Consider the following 8,683-nt stretch of genomic DNA (forward strand, 5'->3'; position numbering starts at 1 on the left):
ATTGCTGCGTGGATATTGCGGGTAAATAGCAAGAGAGATAAAGGCGTAGAAAAAACTTTCATCTCTCTGCAAGCACACAAGAAAAGTCATGATAAAGCATCTTTGCTCTTCCCCTTTCCCTCACAACCAGCCCAACAGAAGCCAGCGCTGACATCGCTGATCAAAGCCAGGCTCGGTTTTGACAGGCTGCAGTTTTGTTTCCGATGCCCTGTCAGCCTGGAGAGACTGAAGCAGGTTCTTTACCTTAAACTAATAACAGAAGACGCGCTCCCAGTTGGTTCTAGACATAGCCCCTAACTTGCCGGCTGTGCCGGGCCATAGGCATCTGCAGGCAGAAAGGCCAGAGGTCAAGGTAAACGCACATACCAACACAGTGAGCGCCTCTAATTTTAAATAGTGTTTACATAAGCCCCAGAAGAACTGCAGAAGATMTTTTCTTGGGAGCATTTCCACTCCCAGGGTATAGTTTCAAGCACAGATCATCAACACATAAAGGATGCTGACGCGGGAGCTGCTAGCACAGACCGCAGCGGGAGCTGCGCGGACCGGCGCCCGGCTCCACGAGAACGACGGCGCGTGGTCCTGCACACGCTGCAGGTCCCCTCTGGCTTTCCAGCTAATTCCSCAACCCAGACATGAGACACTTCACAGATTTTTGCAACCCCCCCCCCCTTCAAAACCATTGCTGCTTTGGAGCACAAAGCCCAGCGGTGTCCGTCGCAGCGTGCCCCACGTGCTGGCCGCTTGCTGGGAAACACCATTTCCTTTGAATTAGTCCCGTTTGGTTTCAGTGCACGAGGACTAGCGGTTGTATAAAGCGGAGCTTCCCGACATCTCTCCCTGTTCCCGGGCTTTGAAAACTGGGACCTCAAAAGCACCTCAAAAAAAAAAAAAAAAAAAAAACTCTCTTTCAAGGCTCGCCGTTGGCAGCTCTCTCAAGCGCTTGCCAGCTCGGCAGAAATTGCCAGGCCTTGAAGGACGCACACGATCTGACATTAATCACCCAGCCCTCCGCACACTACGGTTAAGTGCCGCAGGGACCAAAGGCGTTAGGTGTTTCACCGGCGTTCATTAAGCCTCAACCCGGGACATCACCCATCCGCAGGCAAAGGAAGCAGGGGCAGCAAATCCGGCAGCAGGGAGAAAGTGAGGAGCTTGCTTCGGCCCTGGGGAAGCTCGTGCAGGGACAGCGGCAGGACGGAGCGGTGCTGGCGGCAGGGCCGGGCCCCCGGGCTCCCGTCGCTTCCAGGCTCCCGCAATCTCCTGCCCATCGGCAGCCTTCAATAAGCGGAAGAGCACACGGTTCAAAACAGCACCGAGCTAAAGCAGCTCCCTGCCCAAAGCCGAGGGGACCGGGGAGAGCCCCCAGCGCTGCAGGGAGAGGGGTTGCTTCCCTCCTCTGGAAACTTTTGCAGATCAAAGTCTTCGGGAATCAGGCAGAGCTCAAACCGACCAGGCCACAGAGAAATGTTCCGCTTAGGGTGACCAGAGACTAATTTTTAAGTGTGCGTTTGAGCAAGAAGTCAGCGGTTTCACCTGCCCGGAAAGAAGAGCAGATAGCTAACCAGGGGAAGGGGTGATTTTAACCTAACATCCCTTTTCTTTCTGCTCAAGGAAAGATGCCAGGYGCCAGCCGGCTGCACCGCCCGCCCAGGGTACGGGGCACCGCGTCGGCCGGCCGGGAGCCGCAGCTACGTCCCGGCGAACGCCGTGACGCAGCCGCTGCCCACGAGCCCGCGATGCACTCGCCTTCCMGCGCCCCCGGAACATGCAACATCCAGCTACCCGGCGAGCCGCGGACGTCCGGAAAGCCCCGGGTGACGCGCGGCGCGCGAGACCCGCGGCCGGCGCTCCGGCCCCGCTGCAGCCTGGAAACGCGGCAGCCGCTCTATTTTTAAACAAAGCCTTTGAACCGAGTCCAGGCGGAAAGGGAACAGGGTCATCTTTCCAGTCCCCTTGGAYGGCGTTTGCGGACGATCGGTCATCGATACGGCGCAGGGCTCATCTCCTCGGCTTCAAGGAGAGCGGGCGGCGTACTGACAGCGCCCACCTTACCCGGCGCCGGGTGAGAAAGCGAGCTGGACGCCGAGGCAACACGGTGGGAATTTCCGCTACGGAGAAGCGACAAGGGCTTTGGGTCCAGGCAAGCCAGCCGCAGCGAGCGGCAGGGCAATACCGACGTTCCCACTGCCACCCCGCAGGCTCGGAGGCCGCACGCGGGCTCCGTGCGCGGCCAGGTAACACGGCCGCGTGCTGCGCTCCGGGTCTGCCTGCAGCCTCGGGAGGACGTCGCCACCCAGCCACATTCCACCGGTGTTTTTAGGTTACCTGCACTACCCTGAAGGTCGGAAAAATGTTTGGTTTCGCGTTTTGTTTTCAGACGACAGCTCGTTGCTCTGCAGCAGGGGCTTGGTTTGAAAGAGCCACAATTGCAGAGCACGCAGCGTTTCCATCGCAGGAGCTCAGACAGGCTCGCCTCCAAAAAACCCCCATGGAGCAGAGAGCACACTGCACTTAGGAAGCTTGAAAGCATTGGCTCGCTGGGGTTTGCACTGTGCCATTATACAACACGCTGCCTACATGATAAGAATTGCACAGCTTTGCAACAACTGTGCCAAACTGTGGTGCAAAGGTGACCTCAGTTACAGGGGCCACCTCTTCGGAGCAGGCACGGCAAGGGGGTGGGGAGAGCCTCCTCCAGGGACGGTGCTGAGTCCTGCCTCCTTCGCATCCCTCACTCAAGCTGGATTTTCCCCAAGAGAAAAGCAGTGGCCGCACCAGGTCGAAGCTCTGCTTCAGCGCAATGCTAACCCAGGTCCACCCAGGGGATGGGGCAGGCTGGGAAGCACTGGGAAAACACCGGGAATCAGCAACGAACCCAACCCAACCGCCCCAGGAAGCCCAGGAACGGGGCAGCCCAGCTGGGCGGCTGCACGGGTCCAGCCAGCCCGTAGCATGCTCGCTGGGGCCGAGCAGAGGGAGAGCGGCCCGCAACACGCTCCGGGTTACGAGCCATCTCGTGGGACCCAGCACGGGCTGCGCTCGCTCCCTCGCAGACGCTGGCGTGCAGCCAGGAGACAAAGGTCTGGAAGCAATCCCAGCCCAAATGTCCTAATTGTTAGGAGAAGGCAAAAGAGAAAAGAGAGAAAAGCAGAGAGAAAAGCAAAGAGCCAGTTCAAAAAAAAAAAAAAAAGGTCAGAAAAAAAAAGAGGCAGAACCGCTGTCATCTGCACTCAACTCCCCCCGCCCTCCCCTGGGCACTGCTTTTCCCTTCGAGCGCCCAGCCCAGAGGCGAAGCCAAGGAAAAGACTGTTTGGAGTTGATCCAATCRGCAGACCACAGTTTCTTGATGAGAGAAGAAATTCGGGCTCGTTTCAGATCAGATCAGCTTGACGGAGAAGGAACACTTTCAGTTTTTTTTTCTTTCTGGGAAGGGAGAAGAGTCATTTGACTTTTTAATTGTCCAATGCAACTCGATGCCAAAGCACAGTCAAAAGACATGCTTTTTCTTTTCAAAATGCTGCAATTGCAAATACTTCCAGCTGCCCCTAGAATTCCATAAGGAAYTTTGGGGAAAAAAAATGCAAAGTATTGCTTGTCTTTGCTTTCAATGAAATTCTTAAAAACTAAAAAAAAAAAAAATCATACTTCATTAGCTTTCTACCATCCTCCCTTCAATTTATTTTGGGCAAGGAAAGAGTGATTTCATCTCTGCAAGCGACGTAAGACGAAGCAAGCACCTGCTTCGCAAACAGAATTGTGAGAAAAATAAGGAAGCCGTCAATGTTTGCAAGCGCCCGCCCTGGGACGGGGTCAGAAACAAAAGACAAACACAGGTGTCTCCCTGGACCGGGGGGTCAGGACAGGACTTTCTTGAGAACAGCATCTGCGCTCGGCGAACACGGCCAGCAGCTGCTCAGCCAGTTCGGAGCGACGTTACCCCCCGGGACTGCGAATTTGGCATCCTCCAGCCTGGCGTTCACTGCTTCGCAGTGACTCCAGATCGAGCGTGCACAGTTCACATGTTTGAGACCTGTTACCTAACTGCAGATGTTGCAAACTCAGCTCGGGATGCGTGAGTCAAAACAGGTCTGCCCGTCACGCCAGCCGCGGCACGACAGAGGCAGACCCGAGAGCGCCGGCGGCACGGCAGAAAATCCAGCTTGCTTCCAGCAGCCGATTCTGCAGTTTGCCTGTCTGAAGCAACAAGTATATTTACACTCAACCAACCCAACAGGCTCATCTGCTCTCTTTTACCCTGTTTTTCCCCCAATTACATCCATGCCCAGGCACCCTTCCCAGCAGAGGCAGAAGCAAATAACCCAGGGAGCAGCTAAGCACAGCGTGGCAGGAGAGAGGAACTTTTCCATCCTGCAAGCAACCCCGAGCGTATTTTCCCACCCGCCGTAGTGCCCGAAGGAAGCAGCCGCAGCTGGCGGCAGGCAAAGCCCGCGAGGGCGGCTGCGCATCTTCGGGGGAAACCCTCCGACTTCTGGCAGCAACCTGGCGCCGCGGCCCTGGCGAGGAGGAGTGGGGAGAACCTTTGGTGGTTTCTTTGGGAGGAAGCACACCTGCAGCGGGGCGCTGCAGCGGCGGCTTGTTGAAAGCAGCGGGCGAGCGCAGCTTTACAGCTCCCTTTAACAGGGCTGATGGTATCTCGCGCTACTCCCACCCCAGTTCTTTGCGCTTTTTTGCTGCCTCTCTGACACTGTCCGCTCCTCCTGCCCTCTGCCAGTCCGTCACTGATTTCCTGTCCCCACTGCATTCCACGAAACAGTGCAGACAAAACAAATGCAAAGGGCTTCTCGAAACGGGAAGCAATCGCAGGCGGCGGGTGCAGCGCGGAGAAAGTCAGGTTCAGCCCCCAAATTCAGCCCTTCACAAGGCGAAGGGGGAGCCAGGAGGCCTCGCCAGGCTTCGAAGGGGCAAAGGAAAAAACRCAGGCTGGGTGGGATGAGAGCAGGCAAGGATACAGAGACTGTCCAACGTCCCTCAGGCCACAGCTCATCCTTATCTCTGCATAAAGCCGGTTACCGCGCACAAACCTCAGCGCTCGGCCAAAAAACACCRGCCTAAACCAGCAACAGCCAAGGCTTCTGCGTCAGGAGAGGTGGCAGGTGACCAACGCGGCCACAGGAGCCGGGAGAAAGGGTTGATGCAGCAAGGCGAGAGCTGGCCCTCGGAAACCTCACCCTGAGCCAGSCTTGTGGTCTCTATCCCAAAAGACAGCCTGGTGCCCCACGTCCCCAAAACCTGTCCCACATCCCGCTGCTGCATGAGGTCAGCTCCTGCTGCTCACTCGGACAGCAGGTTAAAATAACATCTAAAAGCAGCAYTGATTTATAGTGCTTCATGCTTTGCAGAAGCTACCTGCAAACATTTCACTTTTATTCCTCCAACCTCTCTGCTGCAAAGCTTGAGAATATCTCCAAAATAAAGGCTGGACCATCAGCATGCCGAAACCCCCCTGCCAATCCTCCCATCCAGTATCACCWTTACGTGGCCCCCGTCCCACCATCCCCTCCGCCAGCTCTTGTCCGAGACTCTCTGCAGCGGGAAAACACCTTTCTGTAGTAAATCTGAATGCCCGTACCCACAGGGCAGCTGTGGTTCGTGCCGGGGGCAGCCAAAGGGAAAGTGAGGGCTCGGCGGCCCAGCGGGTTCAACGAGCGCGGCGTTTCGCCACCCGTTCCCACGTGGCAGCACCGCTGCCTGTAAAGCAGGAAGGGGACCGCGCTGGTCTGTTTGTTCCGTTTCGGTGGCTTTTTTTTTCTTCTTTTTTCCTGTTGCACTGCTCACCCACATCTCTCAAATCCACCTATTTTCCCTGCGGTGCAGTTTTTCCAAAATTTGGTGGAAATWAGCGTTGCGGGCTTTTCCTACAAAACTCTGCTTAAAGAGCTGTCATTCGGTCCTAGGAAAATAGCAGTTTGCACGGACTAGCCCCAACACGTCCAGCTCACATCCTGGGTCAAGGACTCGCAGGCTGTGACTCAGCGCAGTTCGCACAGACGGCAGCTTGCAGCTTTCTGCGGGGCACCCTTAGCGCTTCCAAGAATCGTTTTCCTCTAAATAAAACAAGCAAACATACAATAATCTCTCTCACCCCGAAAAAGCGAGCCTCCAATCAGCATTTGGGGGCAAAGAAGTGGYGTTCTGCAAGGCATCAAGTAAAGCGGAGCAAGGAGAGGAGTCGGAAGGAGACATGTGAAACGTCAAACCTGCTAGTGATAAAGGGAAACACGCGCTGGCTCCCGGCCGCGCCGTTGTTACGCACGGTTTCCCTCGCAGAGCTGTGGCTGTAAAACCCCATGGGGAAATCCACAGTTACTGAACAAGAAATTCTTTGTGGATCGAAAATTACGGGTGAACTCTTGCAGCAACCTGGAATGTACGCAGAACCGAGATCGCACGCACGGGAGAACCGGCGGAGGAGAGCACCTACAATACCAGCCCATCCGTTTCTAAAGGTGCTTCCTCCAGCCACCGCTTCCCTCGGGTCATCCAGATGCCCTTCAACAAACCAGGCAGGAGCAGGTCTCATTAACACGCACGACAGCTTCTCATGGGCAAGCAAGCGGCGTCCGCACGGCACAAGAACCGAGAAGGCAGCCCGGCTGAGACGCAGCCCGGCTCGGAGGGCAATCCCAGCTCTGCCCAGTCCCAGCTGGTCTCCACCACCCAGCGCTCACAGATGCTCGCTGCAAGAGATGCTCGAAGCCAAGCACGCTGGCTGACAAAGCAATAAAGGGGATAAACCGAAATCTTGGAAGAAACGGGTAAGCGAGGCTGATAAAGAGCTCACGAGGGGAGCTGCGCAGGCTGCAGCAAGCTGCAGCACCCACCGCCACCTCCCTCTTTGGCAGCCTTAAGGCAAGCGAACGCCGCCAAGGAGATAAAGCCGGAGCAGAGCCCGAAGGCGTAGGTGCGGGCCGTGCCAGCCCGTCCGCAGCGCTGCCACCCCACCCCACTCCCGCCCGCGTCCTCCCTTACAGACCACCACGCTACTTGGTCCATACAACCACTCGCCAACGGGGAAGGGAGTCGACAGGAAGCATCGCCGGCGTGCAGGGCGCCCCGGAACAGGAACACGGTGGAAAGAGAGAGATGATTTTAGCTGCAGGGAGAGCAGGGAAACCTAGAAAGCCCGCTGAGCCTCGCAGCTGCGTTAAAGAAGGGCACGCATGCACSTTTGCAGGCACAAAATATTTCTCAGGCTAAGAGCCGGGATTTTCTGGATGCAAGCACAGGGTTTTACAAGCAGACAGAGAACAGTACGCAGGACCAGGMCCAGGCCCAGGCCTCCCACCTCTCCCCCAAGGCACTTGGGAGGGAGCAAAGAGCAGCTAAAAGCAACAGATCAGCACAGGATCACCTCATCTTTGACCGAAATGCAACTTGGCAGCATTTCAGGAGAGAAACCAAGCAGTCCACAGTGGCAGGGGATGTTTAACTATGCAGAGCAGCTTTCTTAAAAGCCTCGACGACRAACACACTAGCTCTTATAAAAAGAGCCACATCGTTTTTAGTGATGAGCTGCAAGGATCCCCTCGCATCTTGTGGACAACACATCCCCTTGCCACCATGCATGACAGTGGGCACACGTTCAGGACCAACTCGGAGACCGTCCTTGCCGATCCACCCAGCTTGCTGCCCTGCTTCTTTGTGGTCTCCCTTTCAGGCATAGATAGCCTGAGCTTTCCGATTCCGACACCCAGTGGAGCAAGATCTCTGCCCTAGAGCAAAAAACTCCTTCCAGCACATGGTACATTTGTCCTTCATGACCTTTAATAGGAAAAACTCATGCTATCYCCTGCAGGGAATGATGCATTTGCAGCCCCGGCTGCTTTGAGATGTACAGCAAATGCCTTCCAGCAATCCAAGTCAGGATACTCTCATCTCAAAAGGCTGCTGTTAACATCAGTGAAGACYGATGAAGAGCACAGCACCCAATCCACCGAGACAGACTGCCACAGCCCAGGCACAGAGGTTTCTCAGTCATCCCTCCAAGATTTAGGCTAGGAGGAAGTTTACATGCACACACCACAAAGCGGTATCTAACTGGCCTGCTAGTCCAGAAGAGCTGACACCCCCCAGATAGCCCTGTCATCTTCTCTCACCCCAACTCTGGCCCATCCTTGTCACCAGCCCTGCATGTTTATGAGCTGTCAGACATATGACTGGCACCTGCCAGGCCTCGCAGACAAACTCGCTTCCTTCATATCCCTCTTTACCCCATGCTGTGRGTTATTATGCTGGTGATCTGACTTGCACTAGCCACCAGCTCCAAAGTCCCAGCTAGATGAGGAGGTCCCGCAGGAGACTCAGGACAAGTTCCATACCCCTGGTTCAGCCAGAGCAGGGTCCCTGCTTCCAGGTCCGGCCTCACAGATTACAAACCATTTTCAGAACGAACATCCGCCCGCAGCCTGAGCAGGAAACAGTGCCGGAGTGTCACAACACCCAGCAAGGCTGGCAGAGTGCTGAGCCCGTCGCTACCTTGGAAGAAAAGTGTTTACATTAGCCTATTTTACTTCTCTAAATTTCCTACCAGCTTGCTACACTCGCTGCAAGGGGCTCTGCCACTTTAACGAGAGCATTTGGAAAAGGAAAAGCAGCACRGTCTGATCCAAGAGAAGTTCAGTCAGTACAGGTTATTTTTCTTCCTTTTTTATTTCACATT

This window comes from Rhea americana, unplaced genomic scaffold (genome assembly GCF_003343005.1).
Source record: "Rhea americana isolate MKP2758 unplaced genomic scaffold, rheAme1 scaffold_297, whole genome shotgun sequence".
NCBI classification, from domain to species: Eukaryota; Metazoa; Chordata; class Aves; order Rheiformes; family Rheidae; genus Rhea; species Rhea americana.